Raw genomic sequence first — 18,519 nt, forward strand, 5'->3', positions numbered from 1 at the left:
GTTGTAGTGTATGAGTGGTAGAACTGGAGTCTGGATCTGGAATAGAATCAAACACTTGTTTATGCACCTGTCCTAACTTATTATGGAAGGCCTGGACATAGGAGGTCATGTTACTAAGTTGTAATTGGAGTGTCTGGGGGAAATAGAGTCCTGTCTTTGGAGCACAACCAAACAGAATTTCAAAGGGAGACAAACAACTTCAAGGATAGGGGGAGACTCTCATAGGTAAGATGTTCAGTCCAGGGTTTACCTGTCTCTTGCATGGCATTGGCAATTTTATTTTTTAAAGTGCCATTTGCTCTTTCTACTTTCCCACTACTTTGTGGGTGGTAGGGAGTGTTGAAAGCCTGGCTGATCCCTAGTGCTTTCATTATTTCTTGCATTATCTCTCCAGTGAAATGGCTACATCTGTCACTTTCAATCACTTCAGGTACCCCATATCTACATACCAGTTCCTTTAGAAGCTTACTTGCTGTGACCTTCGTTGTGGCTTTCAACACTGGATAGGCCTTAGGCCTCAAAAGAGATCAATGCACACGAACACATATTCATACATTCCTACCTTAGGAAGTTGAATATAGTCTATCTGCAGTCTCTGAAATAGGTAAAGTGGCCTTGGTTTATGTTTACCTGGTGTTTTGACATCCTGTCTGGGGTTATTTCTAGCACAAATCATGCAAGCCTGGGTGTGCTTAGCTGCTACAATGGTAAACCCAGGTGCGGTCATTAAGGCTTCTCCATTCTGGTGTAGCAATCTGGAGTCTTGTTCTTATAGGAACATGAAGACCATCCATAAAACTATTAATTAACAATCTAGTGGATGTTACTTCGGTTTCAGTATAGCCCAGTGACTGCCAAGCCATTTGCAGTCTGACAAAGAATTTTTCAACAGACTCATCTTTCCCCTGTATAATATCTCCTAGCATGTGGGCCGGTTCTTTGGTTTTTACTTTAGCCCAATCTTTAATGGCAGCTACATAGGATTTTCCTGAGGCTGCTTTAGATCTAAACCATTGATCTGTTTTTGGCATTTGGTCTTGCCCACCTTTTCTCAAATTCCCCTCATGGACCTCCATGTATGGGGCAATGATTCGAGTGAGGACAGGACCTGCCTTAAAGTCAGTCAATTATTTGCTTTAGGACTGCCCAAGTGCATTGGTAAGTAGCCTGAGTAGTGGACAGGGATTGAACTAAAGCTAAAGGAGCTTTTTCCATGTCTGGCAACTGTTGAATTATAGCTAGTTGTTCACTTGGTGTCCATGGCTTATACTCTTCCCACTCTTGTGGATCTGTTTGAACCTCTAGTGGTCTACTTTCATTAAAAGCTTCCTGCCTCTTTTTCTTTTTGTCTTTTTTCTTTTGTGTCTTACTTCGGGTTGTTATACTATCCAATCCTATTACTCCTTTCTCTCCCCCTCCCTCCTCCTCTGATTTACAGTGGATGCCAGAACTTGAGATCTCATTTTCACTTTAGGGACCAATTTGTTTATGGTTCCTTTCTTACCCAGGTAAGGGGGTGCATATTATGCTTCACATTTGGGAACCTTTTTGTTGCAGCATCATCAGGGTCCAAAACATTGGTAATAGGGCATTCCTTTACTGGTAGTTTCTCTACAACCACATTTAGTTAATTCAACTGCTGTATCATGCCATTTCTGAGCAACTTCTATTAAGTCATTATCTTCTAACCATCTTCTATAATTTTCCATAAATTTCTTCCATATCTGTGGGTCAAGGGTGCCCTCTAAGGGCATGCCAGCTTTCTTAAGTAATTTCTTTATTGCCTTAGTAGCTCCTTGTCCTTTATGATGTTTGACTATAGTCAGAGCTGTAAATTTCTCATGTTTTTTTTGTGAGTTAACCATCTGTAACACCTGTAAGGAGTAATTACTTCCTTAACCAAGACAAGACTATACAAACAGTGTTTAAAAACTTAGGACCACTGCAGTGGAATTTTCACAGTCTTTGTCTTCTTAATTTAACCCCTTAAGGACCAAACTTCTGGAATAAAATGGAATAATGACGTGTCACACACGTCATGTGTCCTTAAGGGGTTAAACACAGTACAAATCAAACAAATAGAGGCTGTGCAAAATGTTGCTATGTGCACAACCAAAGTGCTACCAAAATTTATTGGAGGACAGAATACTAAACAGACATTTCAGGTACAACTCTTTTTCAATGCACCATGTCCCTCCTTAATTTAACCCCTTAAGGACCAAACTTCTGGAATAAAAGGGAACCATGACGTGTCAGACACGTCATGTGTCCTTAAGGGGTTAAACACACATCAGAGATCTGCCTTTGAGGATTCTGACTAACTATAAAACAAATGACAATGCAGAGAAACACCACAGATATATTCTACCATCTCAAGACTTTTAAGATTCCAAGATTTCTTTCACAAGACAGTCCACCTGAACATACTATACCACAGAAAACAAGTTCTTTGGGAGGATACCCATTTAAATCCTTACTCACACGGACATAGGACTCCGAGAGCTCAATAGAGAGTGAATCTAGATAGGTAGAAAAGTAAACATTTTTCTCACCTGCTGCAGCTTAAGATTCACTGTCTACAACTCCCGGGTTTCCCAATAGTTTGTCCGGATGGAACGGATTGTCTCCTCCTGGGTTTTGGCACCATTACTGTTATGGATAAATATAATCCAAGGACATGTTCAGGGGAAACCAAATTGTTAGTTTGAATGCACTTGGAGAAGCAATCAGACACCAGACACCCGCGGTGTCTTGATGCTTGAAGGCCCTTTGTACCATAAAAGGAATTTACAGAACTAAGCATATTTCAACGGTTATATATATTAAAAAAAAACATAAAGTTACTTAAGACATAAGAAGGGTGGCTGAGGGTGGCAGCTGCAATCGTCTCCTCAGAAAACACACACTGTCACAAGGAAAAAGAGATTTTGGTGCAAACGTGTAAGGCACTAAAACTAGTTTTTGATGCATACGTGTAAGGCATTAAAACTAGTTTTAGTGCCTTACACGTATGCACCAAAATCTATTTTTCCTTGTGACAGTGTGCGTTTTCTGCCACCCTTCTTATGTCTTAAGTAACTTAAGACACAATTAGCTATATGACTGCACCTTGACTTCATCACTCCTGCATGACTGCCCCTTTTCATTAAGTGCAGGGCTTGAGCCTATCCCAAAGGCCTCTCCACAGCAAATATCATGCTATGACTAAAGGAAATCTTCTGGTGCTTCTGGTCAAGGCTACAAAAACACTGTAAGATAACCAGCATTTGCTCAACTTTTGTTCGGACAATATTTTGGTTATTTCTCTAATTTTGTTTATTTGTTCGGTAGTTTTTAAACTACCGAACCACCGACCACCCCTCTGGCTCATTATTACTAAAGGAAATCTTCAATTAAGCGCTCTCTCTGTGTGGCCGCCATTCGTATGGCCAAATGCCACGTGGAAGAGAAAATGGCGACCATTTTGTTTGCATGAAAGGAGGCAGCGGGACTTGGTCGTCAAGTTTCTGGAACTAAAATCAGACACTCGACTTCCCGAACACCGATCAAACTAATGAACGCCTGCTTCCTTTTCCCAATCAGCAAGGAGAGCTCTGTTCGGTAGTTTTGTTCCCACGAACCAGGGGAACAATCGCTACTATGAGCCAGAGGGATCCGTTCGTGCGTTTGTTCGGTTTTGTGATTTGACGAAATAGACTGACCGCACAGCCTAAACACATGGAGCCTCATGTGCAGTAGATCAAATGGGAATGAAATTCGAAATCCCCTGAACTGATCAGGGTGATTTTTGGATATGTTGGTCACCCAGATCAGGGCTATCAGAGGATGTGACATTTATGGGGGTCCTGAATGTTTTGGGGTGTTTACCAAGTTTTGTGACAATTATGTTCCCTCTGTCTGGAGATAATTAAGCTATTACTTTATATTACCCAATTATCTCCTGGCAGAGAGGAGGGAATTAACTGTTTCTACTGGGAGTGTCACTGTTTGTCCCTGTATTGTCATTGGCTGTAATAAGTTATGTCCCTGTTTTCCATCAGGTCCAGGGGGTGTTCCTCTGGCCTGGAGAATTGCATAAAAGCCAGTGTGGCACAATAAAGCTTCATTCCTGTTACACCCTTCATCATGTTTCGGCTGATGTTTGGGTACCTGATTACTATTTTGGGAGATTCTGCTGGGAAAGTTGTACCTACTCTAGAGTAAGAGATGCATGGAAACCCGAAAAAAAAACGACGAACCCCTAGCTACCACTGCAGGGTTCTTTACAAGCGCAAACAGATCACCATGCCACAGCGGCAAGAGGACGGAGGGAGAAGCACGTTGCCTAGACAAAAAGGGCCACCACAGGGTGCTTCTTGTCTGCATGCACCTACTTCCTCTGATTCCTGCCTTCCTGGGCTGAGAGCCTCTCAAGGCTTAGCCTCAGAACATCGACCACAAATGTGGAGGATCATTGGATGAAAATGGCACCCACCATTCAGATCCTCAGTTTGCCCCAACGAGTGAAGGACTTTGTTCTCGGTAGTGTCTGGATCCATGGTTTCTTTATGCTGGCTGTGACGAGACCAATCTCGCCACATTGCATTGGAGGAGCCTGGTTGCTTGCCTGTTGCCTCTGGACTATAGCCCTGGGAGATTGGGCCCTTTAAAAACAGTATTCGGGCATACCAGAGTGTATGTCACTCATTTTGGCCCTTTAAATACTGTTGGGGAAGGTTTGGCACTTTTTATATGGCACTTCGGATGCAGCCGAAGTTGTCGAAGTCGTTGAAGTGGCCGCCATTTGACAAAGGAAAACGTGGCGGCGGCCATTTTAATTTAGTCGAACGCGGTCAGCAGTGTATGCTAAAGAATCTGTGGAACTAAAATCGGCTACGCAAATACACGAACACCGCTGACCCTTACCATCGCCTCCACTTCAACACTTCGGTAAAAGTCGAAGTACGTTCGACAATTCGAACATCCTGTTTTAAGGAGCTATTTGCACGAACGGACCTGTTCGTGCCTTCGAATGGGACTTAGCCGTTTTTCTACAGGAAATTGACCGACCACACAGCCCAAATCTATGGAACTGTTTTGGGCAGGAAAATGTGCTTGCGGTCGGTCATAAAGGACTTCCGGCTATCTTTTTATCTACTGGGGGGATTTGTATGATTTTTGAGAGTGTTTATGTTTAAAGTATGCTGAGTTTAAATATGTAATTTATGGAAATTGGGTGTATGGTTTTAAAGTTACAGGGTATGTGGAAAAACTGTATTTTTACTGTCTGTGATAATTATGTTAAACCATTGTGTAACATAATTGTATCACAGGCAGAGGGGAGGATTTTGTGTGTAAATGCTGGGAGTGTCTTCTGTAATGTACGTGTATGATTGGTTATTTTGTAACACCCTGTGGGTGGTCCTACCTAAGGGAAACTGTCATAAAAGAAGGTTCTTTTGGTGCCATTAAACAGACCACTGCTTGACCCTCAACACGGACCTCTGTCTCGTCTTTGGGGGGATTTACTGTATGCTGTTAGAGACTGATTGCCAGGAGTGTAGGCTGATTGTCTGCTTTTCCTATTCGTCTGCTAGCAGCTATTTGTGAGGTTCCAGTTCGGGAGGTGGAGTGCTATTTTGTATCCAGTTCGGGAGTTTGGTATTCTGCAGTAGCTGTGCCTGTATCTCTGGAAAGGAAGATCTACTAAATGGCTGTTAACCCCTTTTGTGCCCGGGGTGCCATTACACTGGCCCTTGCATGGCCTTGGAATGAAGGAGAACCCTGCTTTGGCGCTACTTCACAGTTACCCACCTTGAGGCTCAGCTACTTTGCCGCTTATGGGGATGGGTTGATCCTGACACCGAGCCCGCTATCTGAGCTCATGTTGGATAAGGGCAGCTGCTATGTAGTCTGATATGTGACTCTTTGCTCTTATTAATCTATATTACTACTCTCCCTTTATTTACCTTGTGAGGTGCAGTGGGCTATTGTTGTATGTAATGCCAGTGGTTCATTCTCCTGTTAGTTATTCATTTAAGTACGTGTACTTTAACATATAAGTGATTTACATGTCTAGTGAGGATTGTTAGTCTCATTATATCTCATTGGCTAAGCAATCCTGGCATGTATAGCTAGCTTGTAGTATGTAGCATGTTTACCATTAGAATTCTCCTTTTCATTTTTTTTTACTCTCTTAATAAGTGCAAGACTCCTAACATGTTTTGACCCATATTCGAAACTCTGTTTGATATATATATATTCTTGCTGACATTTTTCTGTTAACCTGTGTACTAATCTGTGCACATCAAAAATAAAGAATGTCAAATAAAAAAAACACCTCACCTATTGAAAAATGATTGAGGGTACATGGGCTTTGTGGCAGGCTTTTGCAATGTATAATCATATACTGTAATTAAACCCCTATTATATCAGTTTCATGTTATTACATAACTCATCCTTATAATTCATATGTATTCATTAAAAGTGTGTATTGATATTGACTGGTGTATACTCGTGCTTAAAATTGTCACTCAATGAGTCATTGGACAGATAAGCTTGGGCTAATTTTCGGGGGATGTCGTATTTTCAATGAAACACGGTAGATACCAGCAGACAAATATGCTGTACTAATCTTTTATAGATACAAATTACAGAAAAACATGTTTTCTTTGACAATTTGCTTTAAGCAAGAATAATTTAGGCCATGTCTGTAACAGAAGGTATCATAAAAAGATTTGTTCAGAACCCATTTATGAAGTTTGAATGATTTAAAGATTGTTAAAGGGGTGGAATAAATGATAGAAACACCACATGGGAGAGGAGATTCACTCTAAAGTATATAGATCACAACACAAATGCTACTGCAAACTTGAGTTATAATAGATTGTCAGGGTTTTCACAAAAGTGAAGATTCTAAGTGAATTAAAAGTGAATTCAAATTTAAGGCTAAAGTAGCCAAGCTAGAAGCATAGTTTTCAGCTCTGCTATTTTTACCTAGAATTTAAAATTCACTTTGATGTCTCCATTTAGTGAATAACCCTGTGTGCTCAAACTAGCATTATTTGTCAGCTATAAAAGAGGTCTGAAAACAAGCACTTCGATATTTTGAGTGACAACAGATAGATGTCCGTTAATTAAAAACTGCATATACCCAAACAGAAGGTTAATCAGTGATTAACGATGATTTTATAGCTCACCAAGAGGGTTATATGGTCCATTCAAAGAATTATAGAATTCAATGTAATGCATACACATAATTTTCCACATTTAGAACATTTCAAAAGAGTGTTATGTTAACATCTTCATATTACACAAAACCTACAGCTGAATCTCAGATTGCAGGTAAATTCCCAGATTTTACTATTAACATGACGTAAAGTCATGATTTTATTAAAGACACGGAGGCGAGTATTATGCATATCTCTTTCTTTATTACTCTCAGCAGCAAAGAAATAGAGATATATAAATAACTGAAATGAACAAAAAATACTGTGCTCAAGCAACCAATCACATAACACAGGAAGTGACTATAATATGCTTGAAGCACCCACAATCCCCCTCTTTCTTGCGGATAACGAAGACCAACAGTAGAACATCCAACTTCAGCTAACGTAGCCAACAGCATCACTCACATGGAAAACCACGACCAATTCAGGCTAAAAGGAGACACAGAAAAAAGAAGGTAATATCTGGGCTCCAACTGTATGTTCACAATCACAACAATTAAATCATTAAGTCAAACCAAACATTTCACACCCAAATATGGCAATACATCAAGTGACAGCATTAACGCATTCCCCAATACATAGGACGTCAAATATTGAAACATCAAATCAAAACCACAAATAGAGAAACTCTTTTACTCACCTATCATACCAGACAATGTCCAAACCCATCCGGGTGGGAGGGTGGGAATAATACTCGCCTCCATGTCTTTAATAAAATCATGACTTTACGTCATGTTAATAGTAAAATCTGGGAATTTTATTAAAGACACGGAGGCTCCTATTATGCAAGTTCAAAGCTTAGAAACCACCTGAGATGCAAAATGTTCAACCGGTCTGAAGTAAAAGTCACGAAAAGTAGATTCCCGCGACCAATCCGCTGCACGCAGAATATCTTCCAAACGGCAGCCCATAGACGAAGCCTTAGAGGCCATAGCTCCACGGACTGAATGAGGGGTGAATCTGGCCGTATCGATCCCGGCCAGAGTCAACAACTCTCGTACCCATCTTGCCAACATAGGTGTAGACACCGGAAGGTGTGGGGCTCTAAACGAAATGAACAAGGGGTATAAATCCAGGGATCGCAACGGTCGAGTAACCTCAAGATAGGTTTGAAGGCATTCGACCGGACAGAGCGCAGGATTATCCTGTAATCTAGGATAAACGAACACTTTCGAGGCTGACTTCGTCCTTCTGGAAATGTTAAAGGAGATGCATTCCGGGGTAAACGCAATGGCATTCCAGTCGAGTGCCCGAACATCCGACACCCTCTTACAAGAAATGAGGCACAACAGCATGACCACCTTAGCCGACAGTTGCTTCAGCGTCAGATTCTGGTTAGGGTACCAAGCGGCCAAAAATTGGAGGACCACATTCACGTCCCAAAACCCAGTGAATCTCGCACAGGGTGGCCTAGTGAGACGGATCCCTTTGAGCAGCCGGCATACGAAGGGGTGACGTCCGACAGGCGAACCATCCAAGCCTCGATGCCCAGCTGATATAGCGGAACGGCATAAATTAATGGTGCAATACGCTTTCCCAGATTCAAACATTCCAGTAAGGAATTCCATGATCATATGTAAAGGGGCAGATATGGGATCCACTGACCGTTCCACGCACCAACAAGACCAGAGTCGCCAGGCGGAACGGTATGCCACTCGAGTACCTGGTGCCCATGCATTGTCGAGGAGGTCGAGAGTCGATTGCGGAACCCCCGCGATAGTCCAGGGTCCCCTGAAAGGGGCCATGCCATCAGATGCAGGAGGCCGCGGTCCACCAATTCATGCGAGTTGCCATCCGGATTCCTCAGGAGATTCGGGTAGGTCGGTATTAGACGTGGGTAATCTGCAGTCAACTCCAGTAACCGAGGGAACCAAGGTCGAGACCGCCACAGCGGTGTGATCAGCACCATCGAGCAGCCGTGTCAAGTCAGTTTCGACAGGGTGCGGGCTATCAGGTTGAATGGAGGGAAGGCGTAAAGCCGAGCATTCGGCCAATCCTGAAGGAACGCATCCGTTGCCGCTGCTGCCGGATCTGGTCTCCAACTGAAGAACTTGGCTACCTGTGTGTTGAGACGGGACGCGAAAAGGTCCAATTCGAAAGGGCCCCAAATTAGTTCCAAGCCCTGGAAGGCCGCAGTGTGTAAGTGCCAATCTCCAGAGTCTCTCAAGTAGCGTGAGTTCCAATCGGCTGTTGAGTTGTCCAGCCCCGGGATATGTTCCGCCTGCACGGAAATGTTGTTGTGAAGGCAGAACCGCCAGAAATCCTTTGCCATGAGAGCTAGCATGTGCGATTTCGTGCCTCCCAGGTGGTTGATGTAGCGCACCGCTGACACGTTGTCCATTCTGAGCATCACACAACAATTCGCCCGATCCGGTGTAAGGCTGCGAATGGCGAATGCTCCCGCCAATAGCTACAGACAATTGATGTGGAGCGTTTGTTCCTGATCTGACCATCTGCCTCCGGTAGACGCGGTACCACAACGTGCGCCCCAGCCGTGTAAGCTGGCATCGGACTCTATCACGACGTCCGGGACGGTGCCGAATATGGCTCTCCCGTTCCATGCATCCATGTGTGCCAGCCACCAGGTTAGCTCGTCTCTGGACTCGTCGTCGAGCCGTACTCTCGTCTCGTACGAGTGGCCTGCACGCAGGTGAGAGCCCTTTAACTGTTGAAGGGCCCGATAATGGAGAGGGCCAGGGAATATTGCTTGTATTGAGGCGGCCAACAGGCCGATCACTCTCGCCAGATGTCGAATAGAGAGGTCGTCTGCACGTAACATACGTCTGATCTCTTTTTTGATAGCCTTCATCTTGGACTCCGGTAGAAATAGGAACTGCTGGACGGAATCCACCGTAAACCCCAGAAATTCTATCGATTGAGTGGGATTGAGCACCGATTTCTCCCAATTGATGAGGAAGCCGTTCTGGAGCAGGGACGTAGTCCATGAGACATGGACCTGTAGTTGTTCTTTCGATTGGGCCATCAGCAAGATGTCGTCCAAATAAATGATCAGATGCACTCCACGGCTCCGGAGGAAGGACACCACTGGCTTCATGACCTTGGTGAAGCATGGCAGACAAGTAAACTTCCAGCGTTCCCCTTTCCAGGTGAACTGGAGGAAATACCTGTGGGCCGAGGTTACAGGCACTGTAAAATAAGTGTCTTTGAGGTCTAGTTTGGCCAACCAGTCGGATTCTTGAAGGAGGTCTCGAAGGCAATGGATGCCTTCCATCTGGAAATGACGATACTGGAGAGGGCGTTGAGGGGGCGGAGGTTGATGACAGGACGCACACCCCCTCCTTTCTTCGGGACCAAAAATAGGTTGCTCGTAAACCCCGGCTGAGCCGACGGGACCTCTTGTATCGCACCCTTGGAGCGAAGTTCTACGATCTCCGCGGAGATCAATTCCTCTTGATCTCGGGCGAGCGATAGTTCCCTGTGGACAAAGAGTTGGACAGGCATGGATACAAAATCTATGTGGTAACCCCGTACTGTTTGGAGAACCCAAGCGTCTGATGTTAAGGCAGCCCACGGACTGGGCCAATCTGCCCGCCACCCGCTCTTGAGCATGAGGGAAAAAAGGGGTATTCACCATAAGGTCGTCTGCTCGACGAGGCACCTCTCGGATAGCGGGAGTTCCAGGGTCTCCCTCTGGAGGGGAAGAACAGAGCCTGTCTTGGCTCTTGGAAACTCCTGGTGGGGAAGAAGGAGCCTCTCTGGGCTCGAGACGAACCCCGGAATCCACGGCCGGGTGGGCGGCTCCTGTTGCGCCCAGCCCCTCCAAAAACCCTAGGGGAAAACACCCTCTTCATATTGGCCTGGGCCTTGTCAATGGGCGTGAAAGTCTTGACATAAGATCCCAGGTCTCTGACGAAGTTATCGCCAAATAACCTCCCCTCAGCCGAGGGGAAAGGAAAAGTACAGGGTTTATTAACCCAAAGGAAAAACGGAGGAGAATAAAGCACAGAGAAGGAAAAAACTGAACAGAGGCAGATTAACCAAACATCATAACATACACAAAGCAACTGAGTATATGAGAAAAACGGAACAAAAAAACGGAATAAAACCTACCCCCCCAGTGGTGTGAGCAGAGGGTGAAGCGGTACTGGTGTCCGCAGTCTCAGAACGGCAGAGGAGTGAGTTCGGAAGAATTAAAGATGGCCGCTGCACGAGGAGAGGTGAGGCAGCTGGCCAGAGAGGGGGAGGGGGAGCGTGCGTGCAGAGCAGCGCGGCCCGACCTTCACAAGCCTGTGAGCCGCCGCCAAACGAAGCGGAGGCTTACCGGCGTGTAGCAGAGAACAAACATGGGGACAGGGGATACCCCGCGGCTAGCCGCAGATCGCGGCAGGGAGGGAAGAGGGTGGGAGGCGGCACTGCCGTACGCGGCAGCCAATAGCCCCCCAGGAGAGCACACCACAGGGGGAGACAGTAAAGCACAGAAAACACTATAGAAAAATGAATCTGTTAAACACATAGACTCCTAATACGCCTAAGGGTTAAATTAGGAGCAGGAAAAACAGACAAATACAACAATTCAGTATAAATCCTTGCAATATAACACAGAGCAGAAAAAGTGTACTTAACTGGTCTGAGAGCAGCAAAGAAAGAGGGGGATTGTGGGTGCTTCAAGCATATTATAGTCACTTCCTGTGTTATGTGATTGGTTGATTGGTTATGTGATTTTTTTGTTCATTTCAGTTATTTATATATCTCTATTTCTTTGCTGCTGAGAGTAATAAAGAAAGAGATATGCATAATAGGAGCCTCCGTGTCTTTAATAAAATTAAATGCTGGGTAAATGCTGGGTAATGGTAGATATAAAAGAAAATTAAATAGTATTTGAATTAAATATTGGATTCCATATTTTTAGATTCTTACAAATTATATGAGGGGAAAAAAGCCATACAACTATGACTATACGACCTGGTTATGCAAATGTAACCGATTGTTACATAAAATGTTTACATAAAAATGTTATGAACATTTTAATCTATTTTGTGAATGAGGAGCTACTGATAGGCTGACAGACCAGAAGACACACTCTCAGCCTTTCAGCAGCACCCATTATGAGGTTTTCCAATGGAAGCTTTGGACTGGACTGGAAGTGTGGACCTTTTATAGAAACTTGCATCACATTTGATGTAGGGTACCACAGAACAACCCCTCTGGTTAATAGATTATCATGGGGACCATGACTATAACTTATCAAACAATACCCTACCACACATGTGCAATAAAAATAGGGAAGGCAATTCCATGGATCTCACTGAATAATGAAAAGGGAAAAAAATGGAATTGAGAAGTATAAGCCAGAGCATTGCTTAATATAAAAATGGTTTGGCCTAATTTCTATAATTTGTTAAAATATGCTAGAATGTTACACTGCACATACAACATAAGTAGCATCCAATAACTCAAAGCAAATTGTTAAAACGTAATAACAATTTAAATGGTCGATTGGTTGCTCCTGGTTGAGCTTGATCCATTTTTAATAAAGTACATATATGTATAAAATGTAAAAGTTTAATTAATCCAAAATAAAATGAAAATGTATATTTAATATTGATATGTTTAATAATAAAAAAAAAAACTATGTAATGAAGTTCACGCAGATCTTGTATTTTCTGCAACTCTCTCTTGCTTGCAGCATCTGCAGTGAGCACAGTCTAAACCAGGAAGTGGCTCCACCAATCATGATTCACAGTTTACTACTAAATTTATCTCATGCATTAAGGAGAGAGGAAGAGTTTCTGGGAACAAACTAGTTCAGTTCAACTTGAACCATAGGGTTAATTTGATCTCAGAAACACAAGCTGAACAATAACAATTCAGGTTAGGAGCTCATTTAAAATGATTTAATTAGATTTAATTGCTTTCGTCTAATATGCAAATGATCTTGATTCAGATATAATGACATAAAAATAAACCATTGCTCCACTATAAAATGAATGATTAAACTAGTTTTGCAGTGCAACCTTTGTGACATAGAATTTAGACTGAATTAAAAGTAAATGTACAAGTATTTAGTGACTAATCCTTTTAAGTATTTAATACCTAATGAAGATGTAGTGAAGAGAGAAAGGCATATGTTGTTTCCGTTAGAGTTTGCCTGCAGGCTGGGATTGAGCAGACTGGCCTATATTAATTAATATTTCAGCCCTTTGTATTTGGCGCGTTGCTCACACGTGTCTGTGTGTGGTGCTGAAAGAACAGCTCCTTAGAACTAGAAACATAGATCATTCTATCTATGTAACTGCATAGACATAGGTTAGTGCACAATTTTGCACTGACCTGTACTGTGCAACATATTTCTTACATTTAGATGGTCTCAGGAGCTGTAGTGATAAAGGAAATGCTTGATACTGTATAGTGAGGCTCTAATAAGCAACGATAACTAATAGGGTGGCCGCACACAGACATGGCACAATTAAGAGACAGTAACACACACACATAGACTACAAACAAAACACACTCATAGAGAGACATAAAAACATAACACATTCAGTAAGCAGAGAGTTGTGAGCGTCAATACAATTGATATTAAACGTAAAACGTATTATACTTAGTAAAAAAAAATTACACGTGCCTCACACTCCACACAGACACACAAGCACAAAATAAAGTATATACATATAAAAATTCTAAGTGCACAAAAAAATACAATACACTTCCCAACGCCAAAATATCAACTACACAGACACACAAACACAATATCAAGTATATACATAGAAACATCCTAATTGAACGAAAATACAATACAAATGACAACGCCAAAACACCGCACAGACACACACAAACACAGTATAAAGTATATACATAGAAACATCTTAACTGCACAAAAACACAATACACTTCACAAACCACCTAACACACAGATTAACAAACGCAATACACAAATACAGTAGATATACCCACACTAATGTACCTACAGCAAAGAATCAGATAATACAACACAGATGCACCAAACACACTTCTAACTGACACAAACACAATTCAATGATACACAGAAATATTACACAGAATGCACACATAGAAAAAGTAAAATAACTACACAAATGTATAAAGACACATTCAATATACATCCAATGACACTTACATAAAAACAAACAGCACTCAACAGCAACCACGTAAGCAAACAGACACAAACACAAAATAACTATTTTATTGGTGGTTATTTGAGGCGGTATTGTGATGGAAGGCTTGTGCTGGGTTATAGGAAGCAGTCTAATAGGGGGATATTTCTGTCGTCCCTCTCTGGCAAGCAAAGGGTTAACAATAAAGTTCAAGGGGTATTTATACTAACATTTTACACCATATGCCATAATACAAAGTGTGTTATTCAGGGCAGCTTTGAGTTACTGTGACCTTTTTCCAGGACTGATAGGGAAGATTTTTTTATTGCAGCAAACTATAATGCGAATGCTCTCTTATAAATGAATACATACACTAATATGAAGATACTTTAACTGAATTATTTAGCGTCCTCCATTTAATTATTAATTATGAATCAGTCCTGTTTTTTTTTTTTTTTTTTCTTTTTGCTGCAATCGTTAAACACATCATTGCATGCAAAGTGTGGGGACTGCAGTGCACAGTGTACCTGCTCTCTAAATCACTCAATGCTAAAGCTTAACATCATATTATTTTATTTCTATTTAATTGTGTGCACAGTGTGTGTTTATAGTAATATAGGTACCATTTAGTGTATTTATTCTGGAACTTTGCCAACCGTTTTAGATATCAATTAAATCACTTATTCTAACATCTTGCAAGTATTGGATATTTAGGAAAAACATGCTTAGTATTTTATTTTAGCTAATTATCTATATAAAGAAAGATATACATTAAGAAGGACATGGTGTCCGGCTCCGCTGTCTTTAGTGGGTTAATTGTTTTAGAAACCTGTATTCCAAATGTATCAACATTGCGATCTAAACGAGTGTGTGTTATATGTTGCAATTCCGTTTTCAGTTCACAGTTCACTGTTTAATGGGTATCCTCCTAGGAGTGTAACAGGTAAAGGAATTTACTTATATAGAATACATTTAGACCATGTGACTGCTGGGGTTATGTTTGCAGATTGTTTAGTTGCAGTCTGGCACGGAAAGGTTTAATGCATTGGGTTAGTGAGGCTCTTTTAGTTAAAACTGCTCGCGTTACGTAACGTTGTCTAGAAACGTTGTCTTTAATGTTCAGCCAATCCTAGCGCTGGAATTAGGATAGCTAGAGAGATAGATAGATAGATAGATAGATAGATAGATAGATAGATAGATAGATAGATAGATAGATAGATAGATAGATAGATAGATAGATAGATAGATAGATAGATAGATAGATAGATAGATAGATAGATAGACAGATAATATATAGCTGGATAGATGCATAGATAGATGATAGATAGATAGATAGATAGTTAGATAGATAGATAGATAGATAGATAGATAGATAGATAGATAGATAGATAGATAGATAGATAGATCTGGGATAATGTACATTTGTATAGCTACTTCTATATTAATGGTTTACATGAGTTCTAACTTTGTGTGTAAATAACCATACTGGAAAGAGAGGAATGTGGAGGGACGAAGGGGAAGAATAGGTGAGAGTGAGAATGTGTAAGAAAATAGTAGAGGATGGGAGAAACAGGGAGGGGAGCTCGTGAGTTTCTAGCACACTGTGTGAGCCTCTTATGGAGAGACCTGACATTATATTATCCATAAGACAACAACTCAAATTCTAAAAACTGATCCAAGATACAAAGAGAACTCTGGTGACTAAGTAACCATTCTCCCATTATTATGAGGAAATTGAGATACCCAAAAAATATTTATCTCTTGTAATAGAACCTAGCCCTGAGCGTGTTCACAACTAGAGTGTGACTATATATGTGTGTGTGTTCTTTTAAGAAAATTACTCAAATCTATAAAATTATTTAAGGCTAGAAAAAGGGGGGAAGATCTAAATATTTAGGATAGATTAGGTGTGTGTGTGTGTGTGTGTGTGTGTGTGTGTGTGTGTGTGTGTGTGTGTGTGTGTGTGTGTGTGTGTGTGTGTGTGTGTGTGTGTGTGTGTGTGTGTGTATGTGTGTGTGTGTGTGTGTGTGTGTGTGTGTGTGTGTGTGTGTGTGTGTGTGTGTGTGTGTGTGTGTGTTTCTTTTTCTTTTCAGAGTTTCTCTGACCTTACCAGCTGTCCAATTCAGATTACAATCCCCTACATATGGCACCGTGATCTTCAACTTGAGCAAAGCCAACGCTATCACAGACCAGGGACCGTTTATATCTTTGACAAACCATTACTGCTGCAGACTGGTGTCTGTCCAAGAATTAAATTTACATCTGGATCGATAATTTTACAATAGCCCAACTAAGTCAGTAAAGCCACTATAACAAAATATACCAAGCAAGACTAATATTTACCAACTGTCAAACAATAACAATAATAAATAAAATAGGTAAATATTGCATTCTCAAACATTACACGCATATTTGTAAATTGAGTATTAAAATAAAACAAGGACACATACAGTTAATAAAATAAAATGAAAAATACACGATTTCAATCGGTACAACTTTAATATGATGTGATTAAACATACTGGACATTGTTCAAATATCCCTATAAGGTACTTGTACACAGGAACAGGTGTTGGCTATTTAAAAGCCCAGTTGTATGTATTAAAGACAGTGTAGTTTTCTGTACATAATTATGTACACATCCATGTTCCATTTTCTAGCTGTGTATTTTTGAGCATTCCAATAAATCTATCTTTCTCCTGTTACTTCAATCAGTCTTTTCTCCCCTCCTTTCCAGTCTGACGCTATCCTCTGTGCCCTCCCTTCTTGTGCTCTACTGCTTTATTTGATTAGGTAAAATGGTACATATCAGCTTGATGAGCCTGTTAATAACATGCACCTAGAGCAGGCTGTTGACCCCTATGTGGGTTAGTAAAATACACTCCTATTTCACACAAAGTCTTCAATTCTAGGCGTGTGCCTTTGTCCATTAGCTTGCAGTGCAGAGTCTGAATGACAGGTTTAAAGACACAGGAAAAACCAACCCTCCTAAATCCTGACCTTTTATATATTTTTTTTTTCTCAATGCAAAAAAAAATCCCTTTCTTTCTTTGCCTGCAGCTAGTTATTAAGACACCTTCCTGGTTTTAACACTTGAAAGTAAAACCATATTAAATACCAATTAAAACAAGTTACTATGGCTGCTGGCTCTAAATACACACACAAAAAAAGAGTCTATTATTGCTGCACGGTAGATTCGTTCCTGATAATTATGTGCCCTTCATAGTCGTTGTTCACACGGTTTATACAATTTATTGACACCCACCTTTCAAACACCTCTTCTGCTTGTTATCTTTACACGAATCTCACATGATCTTCAACACGTGTAACTGTGCTAAAGTGCTTTAAAACAGCCTGCAGAAAATACAATCAATCATATAATTCTAAAAGGATGCAGGGGTTTAGCAGGGATCTTGGTGTATTTTTTCCTATGTTATTCAATATATGCATTTGTGTCTATTGCAACTTAAATATAACATTATTCGCTGTGAAGCTTTGGAAAGAAAACTGAATTATGCTGGGATCAAACTATGCAGGAATATATATTTTATATGTGTATTTATATATGTGTGTGTGCCTATATATATATATATATATATATATATATATATATATATATATATATATATATATATATATATATATATATATACATACATATACAAAAAAGTATATATATGTATATATATATATATATTTGTATAAATATATATAAATAAATATATTAAAAAATATATACACACAAAATAAATAAATATATATATATATATATATATATATATATATATATATATATATATAGAAAATATATATCTATATTAATTGCATCGTTTAGCTCTCTCAGTGCAAATGTAAACAAATCGAAACAAATCCAATGGACACAAATATTTCCCAGGTAAAGAAACTAATAAGAGATTAGAAGAAAATGGATAAAAATGTCGAAAGATCCCACAGTTCCTTATTAGGGGAAGATACAATATTTATTCCTTGTCTCTTGGGATGAATCCCTTCTATCTATTGTCCTCCCATTCCTCTATGCTGATGCTTAATTTTCAAAACTTCTATATTACCAAGGGACCTACGACATCAGATAAAGAATTACCCAGCAAGTACAAAATCTGATTCAGGGAGCTGGTTTTGAGCAGAGGGGAAATTTTATTCCTACAGATTTTTTAAGGAGAGTAGGCGAAAGGAGGTTTATCTGTGCAAGACTATACCAGCTTATATATATATATATAT

This window comes from Pelobates fuscus, chromosome 2 (genome assembly GCF_036172605.1).
Source record: "Pelobates fuscus isolate aPelFus1 chromosome 2, aPelFus1.pri, whole genome shotgun sequence".
Lineage (NCBI taxonomy): Eukaryota > Metazoa > Chordata > Amphibia > Anura > Pelobatidae > Pelobates > Pelobates fuscus.